Genomic DNA, 15,622 nt, shown 5'->3' on the forward strand with positions numbered 1-15,622 from the left:
TTGAGTCTGAGTTGCTTTAGTTGCATAGTAAGGCTTCATATCATAATGGGATCAAATACAATTTACAGACAGCAAAACCAGAGTCACAGAAGAGAAACAGATGCCTAACTTTTCACAGGAACACATGCCAAGGCAGAGAACATGAATCTCAGTGTAGAAAAGGTCAGACTCCCAAAATAATAAACCAATTTAATTATCTTTTCATTAATTATGTATTTCTGTGCAAACTTGGGAACAGTTTTACTCTTCCTTAAATTAACATCTTGGCAAAGGGAAAGCACTTCATGGTGTAAGGTGGGTGACCAGCTCTGATTCAGTGCCTCTCTGTTTCATCTGCCTAAGAAACAGCAAGGGAAGAGCACAGCAGATGTTCTGGCTGCCATCAGGAGGCACTCCCATTCCAGGACCCTCCTGCCCACGCTTGCCCTCTTCTGCAAAATCCTCCGATTTATCTTCTAAAAACTGAAGGAAGAGGAAGGAGGAGACTTAGTATCATTATTTATCACACTGGCTTTAAAACACAGTGTTTTTTAAATCTTTGAATTTATTACATTGTTATTTCCCATAGCAACTCTACATCAAGGTCCTGCATTTAGGCTGATGCCAGGCAGTCAGGGACATTAGCATGACTGACCTGTGTCTCCTTTCAAATTGCATCACTCTATTTGCATACTTAGTCTGCTGGACCCCACGGATTTGTAACATGACCTGGAGCTGCACTGACACCACACAGTTTATGCTCTGCCCCCATTGAGCTGATGATGTAGCAGTGAAATCTGACAGCTAAGAAAAATGCATCCCAAATTGAATAATCAAGGAGGTGTCAAAGGAAAGGTTCTGTTTTATTATGACCTATAAAATAGTAGAAAAAGGCCCCATGCATTTTTCTCCGTTTTTAATACATTGCTTAATGGGTTATGCTGAGGTAAATATATGTGTGTATAATGATAATTTAAAAGTTATCGTGTCCATACAAATGGTCCCTCACAATATAGAAAAAGAGTAATAGATTATGTATGAAAATGCATATACTTCTATATCTTTTTTGTCAGTTTTTATTTTGCACCTTGTGGAAGCTTCATTTCATCTCTAACAATAACTAATTTCCCCTGGGTTCTTAGCCTTGTCCTTCCTGCCTCTAATACCAGGTTGGCAACCCAGTCACAAATAGTTAAAAGCAGTATCATGGGGTGAATATAATCATGGCCAGTAACTGGGCAACTGCCCGCTTAATCTGATTACTGGCCTGTGACGCACTGTAGCCCGTTAACCTTGTTTTGACCAGCTTCCTGACACTTGTGGCACAAATGAAGTGTGACATGATTAAATGAGACTGATCAGTTTTGCTCACCATGACAATAGCCGGCAGCTGCTGTGCTGAGGATTTACAAAGCAGTGAAAGCTTTGAAGTCCCATGATTTAGCTGTTATGATTGCTCTCCTCTGACTGGAGGGATGGCTGTCCTCTCCAAACACATGTAGTTCAGCGAGGACACGGCGACTTTTCCATGGTGGCTCCCTGTAGAACTCTGCAGGGCCCAGCTCATCTCCCAGCAGCACATCTACAGAGCAGGGGTAGTTTTGATACACACCTGATGCAACAGGCAGATGATGAACTTAGCAGATGAGACAAAAGCAGGACAGTGCAATGGGAGAGAGACAAAAAGCAAACATGGCTCTAGGAATATATTTGGTATTCAAACTATATTTTAACATGTTTTGGGGGTAGTTTTTGGCCAGATAGTTTAAAATCGAAAATATTAGTCTGAGGAGCACACTGGATTGCCTGCAGTTGGTGCTGTCGATGCAGTGCTCTGAGCAGCTACAGGTGCTACATCTCCAGTAAGTAAATGTGCTGATGTGTCCTCCATATAGTAAAAAAAAAAAAAAAAAAAAATCTCAGCTAACCTTGCAAGCTCTCTTGTTTACTGGAAAAGGCTGATAGGAAAAAAGGAAGGAGATAGAAAGAGGAGTTTAAAAGAAAATAATTACCATGGATGAGATATTAAATCAAGGAAAGCATTTTCCTCCCTGCCATGGCCATTTATTTTTGCTAACCCATGTGCATGCAGGCACAGGACATCATGGGAGACCACTAAACACACATGGGAGAGCTCATGCTGGCAGGCCAGGGGGAATGCTATCCGGGAAGACAGTAACTCACTCTTCAACTTCAGTAATTTTATGAAAGATTTCAGTCTAAACACAAATATTCAGGACTACCTAGCAGAAAATTATATGACTGTCAGCAAACAGAATGGTTTTGAGTGAAGATGAACAAGGCATATAAGCTGAGTCAGAGACTACTGTTAACTTATCACTTGTCTGATCTTAACTGCTCTCCAGTTACCGTGTCTAGGTCCTGGGTGCCTTAGATAAATGTCTCTAAGAGTATAATGCCTGTTATAGGAGGACTGGCCGTGCTTTGTATGTAGACACACCAAGTGGAGAAGGGGACTAAGGGTATTAAGTCCTCTGAGACAAAGTGTAGGCAGGTCTGGTGCCTGCTGCCAACTTCTCCTCCCTGCCCACTGCCTGGGGTGACACTGCCACGGGGCCCAGTAGCACTTGGAGGGGGGGCACCCCAGCCCCTGCTTTCCCTCCTTGCACCCTTCCTCTCTCCCAGCAAATGCTGCCTCAGAAGATAAAGCCTCAAATGGCCCAGGATGGACAGGGGCACTTCATTGCTCCCATGGCACGTCATTAGTGGGCTGTGGTAGTGCAGGGAGCAGGCAGCAGACCATGAGATGGTTTTGCTTGGCAGCAGCCACCCCACATTATGGCAGTCGTAATGTGTAAGCACAGTACGGCATCCAGCTGACGTGTGCCAGGCTGCTATTCACTGCCAACCACAGCATGGATGGGATGGCCTGGGAGACCAGGATGGAGCCTCTAATCTGTGAAATCCAGTCCAGTCTGATGGTCCCTCAGTGGGACATGCAGCCCTGGCAAGCTAACACCAGTCTGAGCTTCTCTTCTGGAAAGGCTGTAGAGGAAGAAGCCCTGACAGGTACTTAGCCCAGGCTAGAAAAACTTGAGCCTGGGGGCTTCCCAGACCCTGTGCCCCATGGGACAGGGTTCCCCTAGGGAAGGACTGGTCTCTACCATGCTGGTAGTCTTTGGCCACCTGAGACCTCACACTGAACACTGCAGAGTGCAGCAGATGGCAGCTGCCTGCCTCCCCAAAAACAGGGGGGTTGTCTCATCACCTAAGGCAAAAAGCCAGGTGCTGCAGCACACTTGCAAGAACATTCTTATAGCAGCCTTGTACAGAGGTCACAGTCATGGGTGGTGTCTTCCTTGGGCTGAGCACAGGGGCAGCACCCTGGGAAACTGTCATCCAAACAGGTAAAGAGTAGCAGAGAAACAACTGCAATGAATCACTGTTGGCTCCCAAAAGGGAACATGGATGGAATAGGATATCCTCTTGGTCAGCTCATACAACTCACTCTAGAAATGGATGCCAGCACACCAGTACTCTGCCAAGGCAAAGACTTTTTGGGCTAGTTTTACAGTGTGAAATTATTTTTCCATTCCTGGTGTAAGTCCCCATTCTGTCTTCTGAATGCAGATTAAATTCAAAGATTCATTGTCTATTTTTAATACCCCACTCCCCCCCGTTTTTTGGTTTTTTTCCAGGTGCTCTTGCATTTCTCTGATGTTTCCGATAGGGATAATCCTCTATGATTCCCTACAATGACATTAATGAAGACACATTGTTAAATAGGAATCACAGATGCCATGAAGAATTCCTCAATATCATTGCCAAAAGGGAGCTGGAGGAGGTAAGAGTTAAGGGCAAGAAGTTTGTTTCAATCCTACGTGCTGCAAGAAAGAATATTTCAAATGTCATTTTGTGATCTTTTAAGAGTATCTCTTTCCTGAAACGATCTCTTGGAAGCTCTTAAGTGTCTTTGGTAAGTCTTTGCAAGGCATTCAGGCCATACATCTTTGACATGGATGATCTGGGAACTCTATCTTCTTCTTCAGAGCAAAAGGGAAGACTTTAAACATTGGTTTAACTCTTTATCTTTTACTTGGGACAGGATTGATGCAAGATCTGTAATAATATGCCAGACAGAAGTTGTCTTGACCTGGAGATGTTAGATTGCCTAATGTTAATAGCTGTTTCTTAGCATTGCTGCCGCCTGGCTTCCTGTTTACTTACCATTTGCTTTAAAGTATTTTAACAGACCTGATGTGGTATCAATTCATTAACTCCTTCTTCCTCCGTACAGAACAGAAAAAAATGCATCCTCCTGCCTTAGGGATGAAGACAGGGAATTTGCCATGAGAAGCTCATGCTGTTGCTATGATCTGTCTCAGTCTTGAAGAAATACTTTACAACTTGTGTTGCTCTTTTAGAGTCTCCAACTCTGCTTACCATAGGATACTCCTGATTAATTTTTCTTTACTTATCCGTTTTCTGTTTTACGATCTTCGTATACTGTATAGAACAGAAACTTATACTCAAATGTGTTTCCAAGCTGGAGCTTACTTTTTTGTTTTTCCATGCAGAAATTAGAGTATGGAAAGCTATCTTTTAAATTACAGCTCTCAGCTTGTTTCAGGCCAGCTTAATCTGGCTTGCTAAATCTCAGTGTGAGTCACAATTTAGCCATTAAAAAGGTCAAATTTAGAAATAATTGATTGACTCAAAAATAAAGTTTTGAAAAGAGGGTTAATAAAGACAAATCCCACTTTCATGCTATCCCAGCTAGTTCAGACAACAGCATTTCAAATAGTTCTGCTCGGGCCTGACTTCTGCTAATGTCTGCAAGCTCAGGAAAGTGCTCCCTGTGTCTATCTCTAAATTTTTACAAGCTAATCCAAAGGAATGCCTATACAGTGCTCTAATCAGTCCTGCAGGGTTTCTAACAATACACTGAATAAACACTCAGCTGCTACCAAATAAATTGATCAGCCCTCTGGCCATCTAACTGCAGGACAAGCCCATGCTAAGGATTTGTGCACCACCTCATGCAAAACTATAAGTGTAGCAAAAAGAATAATGAGGCTATTTCACAGGCATGAGCACTAGCTTCTAAAAAATGAGCCTATTTGACTTAGGGTAAATTTGTTTTCAGATCCAGACTTGCACTGGTTTCATATGAAATTTCAAGCCAGTGAAAACTTTGTTTTCAGTTTAAGTCTGATGCACACCTATGAGACACCTGGGTCAGCAGAGCTGATTCAGGTTCACCTGGCTCCAAGCAAGGAGGTTCTCAGACATCTGAGTATGTGCTGCTGAGTGGGGAAACCCAAACCTTCTCCCCTGCAGTTTCTTTCCCTTGTGCACAACCCCTGTTGTTATGCAGCCACATGTGGAGAAACAGGGATCACTCTTGTATTCTGCTACATCCTCTCCTACACCTTCTGTTAGACTGGTACTTTTCTTCCAACCTTTTGTGCTGAGGTTTGATGGTAAGCCTACATGATAGAAACAGCTTTCCTGATAGTGATTCTGTGGTGTTTCCCTATTTCCATGAAGCCTCTTCATTGTCTCTTGAAGTCAGCTGGATAGTCCTTTACCAGATATCTTGCCATCCCCTTGTGTAAAATGAGCTTCATGTTACCACATGTGGATGTGTGGTTTTGCAGGGTGTTCTGTTAATTCTGGCTGGAGTATGAGCAAAAGATGGCTTCTGTCCTCATCAGTGAGGCTGGAAAGAACACTTCATAAACATAACTATCCTTTACTGTAACTCAAACCTGCTCTTTTTGTTGGACAGAGAAAGAGAGGAGAGGGTTTTTTTGCTGGGGGAGTCCTGTTGGCCAGTGCTGTGCCAGTGGGAATTGCTGGCTGGAGAGTTTCAGGTGAGACTGGAGTTGCTAGGGCTCAAATTCCCTTTCTGGTTTGTGGCAAAGTCATTCATTTTTTCTTGGCCCTGCTGACATTGCAAACAGCTTCTGGACCTGAAAAATTTTTTGAGCTCCTAGCAGGTGAAACAAATACCAATGGATGCATAAGAGAGGTCACTTTGGATTTCCATACAGACAGGTTTTGTTTTTTTGTTTCTTTAACGAGATTTCAGGAGAGGGTGAGGGAAGGTGGGTGATTGGACATTGTGATGGAGCTTGTAATTGCTCATACAGCTTTCTAATGTAGCTGTATTAGCAAGAGTGTGATGGAAGAGAGGCAAGGGGCTGACTGCTCTCTGTAGAGTTGTGGGGACGGGCAGGGATGCATGCAGGGATAGAGAAGGGCCCTTCTGACATTACATGCATAATCTAATCTAGCCCATAATAATTTCCTACTGGCTCAGCATCAGTCACATCATTAGCCTAATGCTGAAATTAGATCTTGTCTGTCACTGACATTTGTTTTCCTATCTGGACCATCTCTGTACTGCAGTACTTCCTGGCTCAATTCATGTGGGACTAACAATCCCAGTTATGTCGATCCAGACGTAGCAGAAAGCTTTTACTGAGCACTCCCTGCAGACAAGGGAAACCATCAAAGTGAGCGTTTCAATATGCCATTGGTCTCTTGTGTAAAATAAGAGCAACTCCCCATTACAACTTGGGGTCTTATTCCCATCCAACATTCTGCACTGGTCGCAAACAAACAGTGAATAATAAAAATATCACAGAATCATAGCCCTTATTGTCCTGCATTTGGCTGGGATAGAGTTAATTTTCTTCAGAGTAGCTGGCATGGGGCTATGTTTGGATTTGTGGTGGAAACAGTGTTGACAACACAAGGATGTTTTCCTTGCTGCTGAGTAGTGTTTATGGGGAGCCCAGGCCTTTTCTGCTCCTCACGCACCCCACCAGTGAGGAGTCTGGGGGGGCACAAGGAGCCTTGAAGGGACACATGCGAACAGCTGACCCCAGCTGACCACAGGGATGTTCCAGACCACAGGACCTCACACTCAGCATACCAAACTGGGGAAGTAGAAGGAAGGGGGTGCATTCAGAGTGATGGTGTTTATCTTCCCAAGTCCCTGTTATGCATGACAGAGCACTGATTTCCTTGGGATAGCTGAACACCTGCCCATGGAGAGTGGTGAACGAATTCCTTGTTTCTCTTTGCTTGCATGCTTGGCTTTTGCTTTACATACAGAACTCTTATCTCAACCCACAGATTTTCTCACTTTTACCGGGGAGAGTGAGTGAGTGGCTGCGTGAGGCTGAGTTGCTGGCTGAGGTTTAATCACAACACATCTAAATCCATACCGTACCTGTGTCTATACTGTGTGCAGTCAAGCTGAGACAACTGAGCTGGTGGGACACATTCATTCAGTTGTTGTCCTCTTCCTCTAAAGGTTCCTCTCTAGGAAATAAAGATGCAGTATTTCTGGCCCCTGCATCAAACCTTGGGTCATACAAGTTTGTGCTGTGATCTTACATATTAAACACAATTTTGCCATTACATTTCTCAATTAGGAAGCACCCAAGTGTTCAGAAGCTGTGGCGAGGAAATGGAAGAGGCAGTTTCCTCAAATGAGGGCTGCTAGAACCACCACACCAAGAATGCTGCAAATCCTGAAGTTTTTCTTTTTCCTAAAAAGGGAATGCACCCAAAACTGTATTTCATTAAGGGGTTCTTGCAATAACCAGTGAGTTTTTCACCCTTCAGGAAATTAGAGAAATGTGGACAATTTCCTGTGTGGGTCATAAATTTCTGCTGAGCTTCCTGTGCTTCCCAAGGTGCAAACTTCTTGCCGTACTCACTACTGATGGTTGTAGTGATGCTTCTCCACCTCAGGGGTGGGAGAAGGGATCTGAGCCCCAGTTTAAGCACCCTCTCTTGCCCCAGGAGGGCTGCAGCTCACAGGGTGTTGCCTCTGCATTTGTGTAAGCTCCAGACATCTCCAGTGCAGTTGTTTCCACTGGAGCCAGACACTGTGGGCTTCTTTCACATTTAATTGAGAGAACTAGGCATTTCTGGGGATTTAGCTCATCCTGAAGCAGACATTTAAAAAGCCAGATGAGCCCTAGAAGTGCTTAAGAGGACTTTATCCATGAACAGCTTGAGGAACATTAGCCATTGAAAAGACTGAATTTTGGACAAACTCCAAATTACAGATTATCATTTTAAAATAAAATGTTTTAAACACACACTTTAATGTAAAAAAAGAACATTCAATTTGCTCTTGTTAGCAAACACAAAATTACTTAATTCACAGTTTTTCAAATACCAGGCAGGTTCCCAGTTAGGAACTGCAAACACCATGTAGGTTATCTTCTTCTGACATCTTGTTGCCTTGTATTTCAGGAGAGCTTTGAAGAGATAAGATGCATTCCTTCCTTCACCTCTTACCTAATCACAAAGTAATTTTGTGGTCAAGACCATTTTAAAAGAGTCTGATTTAGAACCTTAGGCTTCAATTCCAAAAGAATTAATTTAAGATCTGGCACTCAGAAAATTCAGTTTTTGCTTAGGGCTTATTTTCCTATGAAGTTTTTAGGACCTTGGCTACTCCATTGCCTCCCACCTTGTGTTTTAATTACTTGTCTGCTTCAGGTTACATTTCCTCTGCCCTGTATACAAAGGCATCAATGTGAGATAGCACCAAATATTTTGTGAAAATATTTAGAAGAAGATTCCTACATATGCACTTAAAAGGTGGCTTTTGTGATGTGATTTCTTTTATGACCTGGAGCAAAAGAGAGGCACTCTATTTCTAAAATAGGCATTAAACCAGGGGCAGGAGTTAAACTTTCAGACCTTCAGGTGACATAAACACCATGGGAGGTGTAACATTTTACGTTAGCAGGGGAATTACATGCATAATGTAGTTTTGGGTCATTTTGCTGCAAATTCCAGCAAATTTTCATTATGTAGACAAATCAATTTGACTTTTATTATTTATTGTTAGATTCTCTTTAAGCAACAGCTGGGTCTTGCTAGGGACCAGGGCTAAAATACTGTGGTCCTTCTAAGGATATGTATTGATCCAGGCATTCATACAGTGATTAGCTACTTTACTGCCAAATAATCCCCTCTGTTTACTTGTCTTCATCTACTTTAGATTCTGGAAGCAGCCTGGAAATTTCACACACTGCCCATTACCAGTGGAAAGTATTGATATATTGATTGTCCAAGAGGTGATTGGAAGATTTGGGAACAGCATAATCATCTTGCTGCTCTACATGCTATCTATGATTACTTCTTTCAAAATCATTGGCTGAAAATATTGACTTAGGTAATGTTAGGTGATGAAAAAAACTCACATTTTGAATTAAACCCACCTACTTCCCCCTCAAATGAAATGGATTTTTAATGAGTCCCTCCAGAAAACACAATTACTCAGAATATCAAGTATAATAAAACTGTGACCTGAGTAGGTGAGAGATGATGAGGAGCTTTTAAACAAGAACTCTGTCTGGCTTTGTAGCTAGAGAACTGTAAGTATAGAACCTCCTAATTGATCTCCACATTATAAATAGGTGTCTTGGTTTGACCACCGACAGTAGCCAAGCCCCATAGAGCCACTCCCTTCCCTCCAGTGCAATTGGGGAAAGAATCAGAAGAGTAAAAGTGGGAAAACTCATGGGTCGAGGCAAAGACAGTTCAATAGGGAAAGCAAAAGCTACACTCATGAGCAAAGCAAAACAAGGATTTTATTCATCACTTCCCAAGAGCAGGCAGGAGTTGAGCCATGCCCAGGAGAACAGGGCCCCCTCACATATAACGGTGACTTGAGAAGACAAATGCCATCACTCTTAATGTCCCCCTTCCATCATCCCCAGCTTTTTATGCTCAGCATGATGTCATATGGTCTGGGCTACCCTGTGTCAGCTGGGGTCAGCTGTTCCAGCTGAGCAACCTCAGCCTACTTGCTGGTGGGGTGATACAATAAGCAGAAAAAGCCTTGACACTGTGCAAGCACTGCTCAACAATAACAAAAACATCTTTCTATTATCAATGTTTTCAGCACAAATCCAAAACATAGCCCCATGCTAGTGCTGTGAAGAAAATCACCTCTACCTCATCCAAAACCAGCACAACAGGTAAAATAGAAAGGATGCAGTATTTTGGAAAGTGTTTATTTTGCAATTGATTCTGCTAGTGTATCCTCCTGTCACTCCATAGAATAGGATTGAAAGATAAAACAGGTATCAGGACTTTCCACCAGCATTTCTGATTTTGAACGCTGTCCTTTGTATCAGACTAGTTGGAACTGGGAATTTGCTTGGCTTAAGCAAGAGATGTGGAATAGTATAGACAGACTGGTGCTGGCAGGTACTGGGGGGGATGTGTTTGTGGGTGTGTGTGTGGGTGGCTGGAAGAGGGAAAACTGCTCTGAAAATGACCCACCTGAAATTTAACATAGCTAAGAGTAAAATAAGGATGTGGCAAAACAGCTGTGTGCCACCCAAGTGATAAAAATTAGAGGTGGGATCCAGCACAGTTTGTGAGATCAGGGAACACAGAGACATCACCCAGTAATACTTCCAAGCTGCCATCATGGTAGGCAGAGTCGTGAGCTAAGCCCCTTGCCCTGCTGTCAGGAAATGCTGCTAATGCCAAGGCATTCCAGCCTCCTGCCATGGCTTTGGCAGTATGGGACAGCTCAACTCCAAAAGCATTGTACTATCAGTCCTACATTGCGCAGGTCACGGACAAATTGACCTCACAAGACTTTTCATCTCTGATTTCCGAGAGCCAAACAGGGAGTGTTGTTAGAGCTGCAGCTCAGGACAAATGAGAATTGTGCAGCAGAGGGCCCTCTGCAGACTGGATAAAGAAAGACATGAAAATGAATGGGCCAAAGCTTCAGGACCTCTCCTTTTCATAGCATTAGAGCAGAAAAGCCAGTGGCTATTGAGGGCTATGAGTCTCTAACTTGCTGAGCCCAGAGCCTGGCAGGAGAGGAGGAAGAGGGTTCCACACTTAAGATAACCTCATTCATACTAGCATCCCAGATTTGGTCCATCATAACATACCCTTTCTGGAGGCTTATTAAACCCCTTTTGTGCACGTAAAGTATGGAGTAGCTCACATCTCTAGAGACCAGTCCTAGAATTAACTATTTGCATGCCTGAGGAAGCTGTGAGGAGTGTGCTCCTGGAGCACAGAGGCAGGCCAAGGAGGTTGGATGGATCCCTGAATCCAAGCCTGTCACTGCTGGAGCTCAAGAGATGCATGAGCTTGCCCAGGTGCTTCCTGTCACTGCAAGCTCTGGAGTCCTTGTTACACAGGGGGCAGGAGAGGCTTGTCTCACTCTTTGAGCTCCATCCTAGTTCAATTTCCTTTCTTTGAGAAGGCTGCCAATGTAATTGCACAAATTGAGAACTGTCTCTTGCTTTTGATTTGATCCTTATGTTTTCAACTGGCATATTGATGAGGACAACATCAATGCATACAGTTTAATAGCCCTTCACATGTCAAGATGAGAGAAGCAAATGAGTCATTTCAGGGAATCTGAATGCCTGGTATGACCCCTCCCTTAAAAACTGATCTCCAGCTCTGTTTTGCAGAGAGAATATTGCTTCAACAGCCAGGAGACATAGAGATCAGAACATTAGAAAGCCCTAATGAAGATGAATTCTAACTGATAGATGGATATAGGCTGATATGCTAAAATACCTGTTTAACTTGATAGATGTTAATGCTGGTGACAAGTTCATAAATATATTTGGATCTACATTTATCATTTTGCTGCAGTGTGTTAAAAATTTGATTATTATTATATTGAATCCTTCAAAAAGCTGTTGCTAACCACAGCTCTAAACTCCCAGATTTGCTAAGTGGCAGTTCTGTCACATACAAAATATTGCAATACATTATTACAAATTTTTATCCTTAATTACAACAATCCTGACTTTTCATCATTATCAGTCTTGTCACTGGGCATGACACATATAAATTACTAGAATTAATTTTGTTCAGAGTACTGTTTACAGGTTGAAGTCAGCAAATTTAGATTGTACCTAGAGACATTATTGCATTTTGCTCTTTTGCCTCAAACCAACATCAACTCCCTAAAAAATCAACTTCTACCTTATAAGAATGATTGTGAAATTAAATATGGGTTGCATACTGAGCTGATTAGAAACAACAAATGAAAAATTTGAACTTCAACTTACAACATGCTGAGCATTGGTACTTCCTATAGAGGTCAGGTTCTCTTGGGGATGCAGATCCTCTGCAATGTACTTAGGAATAATCATTTGTCCCCCTAGATAAGAGCTGGCAGGTCAGCCAATGTGAGCTGGAAAAACAACAGTTTTATACTCAGGCTTGCTGCCACCACATCTGGACCACTGGGTCCAGTCTGGGCTCCACAGTACAAGGGGGCCATGGAGCACCTTGAGCAGGTTCAGTGGACGGCTACAAGGATGATCTGGGGGCTGGAGCATCTCTCTTACAAAGGTTGGAGGAAGGAACTGGGCCTGTTCAGCCTGGAGAAAGCTGAGAGGATATTTCATCAATGTATCTGTACTTATGTATCTGAAGGGGGGTGCCAAGAGAATGAAGCCAGGCTCTCCTTGCTGGCTCCAAGCATTGGGAGGAGAGGCAACAGGCAGAATCTGATGCAGTGCAAGTTCCACCTGAATATATGGAAGAATTTTACTGTGTGTGTGTCTGAGTACTGGAACAGATTTCGCAGAGAAGTTCTGGAGTTTCTCTCATGACAGATACTCAAAAGCTGTCTGGATACAACCCCAAGTGATGTTCTAGGGAAATCCTACTTGAGCAGAGAATTTGGATCGTATGCTCCCACCAGTGGTCCTTTCGATCCTTACTCATGTTGTGATTCTGTAATTCTGTGATCTTGTAGGAATACCAATGAGACTTCTGTGATAAGCTTGTCTGGAGAAAATTTCCCTTTCTAGCCTTTAACCACAGTGCACAAAGCTAAAAGTTGTGGCTTTCTTGGATCCTATGACAACTTGTCATTACTTCAGCCTCATGTACTATGAAGCTAATCCCTTTTTCAGAGTATATGCCTTGTTTGTCCTGATTATAGGCTGGTATCCTGCATTACTGCTAGCCCTTCAGAAACTAGCCAGCTTCTGAGCAACCTGAAATTATTTATTTATCCTTTATCTTGGTGATGTAGGCAGTTTCATCGAGACTCAAAGCATTGGTTGACAAGAGTGACTTGCTTGAGGCCACACAGAGTCTGCAGCAGAACTGGGATCACATCTTGCTTTGAGGGACAAACCCAGAAATCTCTCCTGGTGAGAGGGAAAGAGGCATTCATGTGAGGATAAAGAGAATCAGAGTGTGTATTGTTGACCTGAGGCCTGTGGTCCTATTCACTTACACATACTCAGACTGCTTGTTTTTTGGCTAATCTAGTTTGAATTTCACTAGTGTTCACACATCCCTCAGAAGTGATAGTGCACCTACGTTTAAGATAGCTGGAAACAGGATTTAGTTAGAATGTAGGATAGGCTGTGGTGATCAAACACAGGGCTCAGCTAGATCTGGCCAGCCCTCTTCATTCCCTTTTCGCTTTATTTTCCCCACATTTTTTCCTCCTCGATTCACTTCATAGATTTCCTTCTCCCTACCTGTGTTCTTTGCCCTAAACATTGCATGGTAAGTCTTGCAAGTTCCCAAAATGCTGTTCCCATTGCATCCCTTCATGTGTCCTATACCACAGGCAATAATCACCTTTAGTTTGCAAGGCATCTGGGAGACAGTTTCTTGGCAGACTTCACACCAGCTACCAAGGTTTAATCAGTTTTCTCTGATGTGCTTGGGAGCAGCCAGTGTTGTGTGGTCCATTTTTCCCTGATGAAGTTACTGAGGTTTCTCTGCCTGTCTTTGTTCTCTCTGCATCTTTGTGTTAACAGGGACTACACTTTTAATCACGTAGCCCAACATCTGAAAGGTAACAAGGAATCACACTGGACCTTTTATTCTGTGCTGGCTAAGGAACTGAGGTGTACAAAATGCTTCTACAGATGAAGAGCTTCCCACTTAATCTCTCAGAAAACTAGAAGATCCTGCTTTTTGGGAACTGCTAAGGAGGCTCCCATCCACTTTGCTTTGCCTCTGAACCCCAATTGCTGCATGTAGTCAGGGTGAGTTGGCTGGAGCCCAGCAGGTGGTGAGATGGTCATACTGGGGTGTCACACTCACACCCCAGGAAGCAGCAGACAGAGATTGGTGTCCTGGCAGGCAGAGGAAATTCCCACAGCTACATCTTGCAGGAGTCAGAAACCACTCCTCCTTCTCAGACCCCCTTCTGGAAACCAGTTCCCAAGCTGACTTCTATGTGGAAATTAGCTATCAGTGGTTAAAATACCACTGAAAAACTAACAGAAGTTACATCTAAGTATTCAAATAAAATATTTATTTTAAATAAAAAATTAAATTAATCTTTCCAGATGCTGTGAAATCCTTATCAGTAAATCTCCACACGCTCCTCTGAGTATGTTAAACATGAATTGTAAGAAATCTTCTTGGAACATTATTATTGTGCAGATTAGTTGAGCACAGTTTTAGAAATCATTTGGCAGCTTTTTACTGCTATAAACTGGCTTTAATTCTTAGCTAAAATACCTTCTGCACTAAGCCTTCCTCTTTAGCTCTTAAATACACGCTTCAAGCTTTTTAGAGAGTTAAACTTTATTCTATACACATGCAGATCTACTTACGTACTTGACACACACACAGGGGAATACTTTACAACCAAAATGTACCACTTAATGAACCGCCTATGATTTTTGCAGGAAAGCAGAATGGCACACAGTAATGTGGGTTTCTTCCTGGTCATCATATACTGAAAAATGTTGTTCCCCAAAACAAGGCCCACTCCTGGTCCCACTGAAGCCAAGTAGGGTCAGGATTGGGCCCCTAGATTGAAAATGCAATATAAATTTCCCAAATGCTGTGTTTCAGAGCTTTACTAGGATAGTAAACTCCACAGGCCGCTCTGATTTCTCTTTGTACTTGGCACTTCCCCCTGTACTGGGCACTGGTGAGGCCAAATTTTGAGTGCTGGGTCCAGTTCTGGACCTCTCAATTCAGGAAGGACATTGAGGTGCTGGAGTGTGTCCAGAGAAGGGCAACAGAGATGGGAAAGGGTCTGGATCACAAGTCCTGTGAGGAGTGGCTGAGAGAGCTGGGATTGTTTAACCTGGAGAAAAGGAGGGTCAAGGGAGAATTTACCACTCTACAACTGCCTGGAAGGAGGTTGTAGCCAGGTGGGGGTTGGCCTCTTCTTCCAGCTAACCAGTAACAGAATGAAAGGACATAACCTTAATCCGAGCCAGGGGAGGTTTGGATTGGATATTAGGAGGAGTTTCTTCACTGAAAGGGTGATTAGATATTGGAATGGACTGCCCAGGGAGGTGGTGGAGTCACTGTCCCTGGAAATGTTTAAGAAAAGACTGAATGTGGTTCTTCATGCCAAGGTCTAGTTGACAAGGTGGTGCTTGGCCGTAAGTTGGACTCGATGATCTCGGAGGTCTTTTCCGATGTAATTGATTCTGACTGACTGGCTATGGAAATACCTCATCTGCTAGTCAGAGTATTAAATTTAGTGGAGCATGCATCAGAAAATGTAAGGGTAGGCTCTTTGAAAGCATTGCAGAAGGTGTTGAGCGAGCATTTATGCCCCTGCATGTCAACAGGGGTGCAGCTCTGACCCAGACTCTTCCAGGTGCTCCGAAAGGGTTCCTGGGGGCCGCTGCACGGCGAGCGGTGAGTTTGT

Source organism: Poecile atricapillus, chromosome 1 (assembly GCF_030490865.1).
Source record: "Poecile atricapillus isolate bPoeAtr1 chromosome 1, bPoeAtr1.hap1, whole genome shotgun sequence".
NCBI classification, from domain to species: Eukaryota; Metazoa; Chordata; class Aves; order Passeriformes; family Paridae; genus Poecile; species Poecile atricapillus.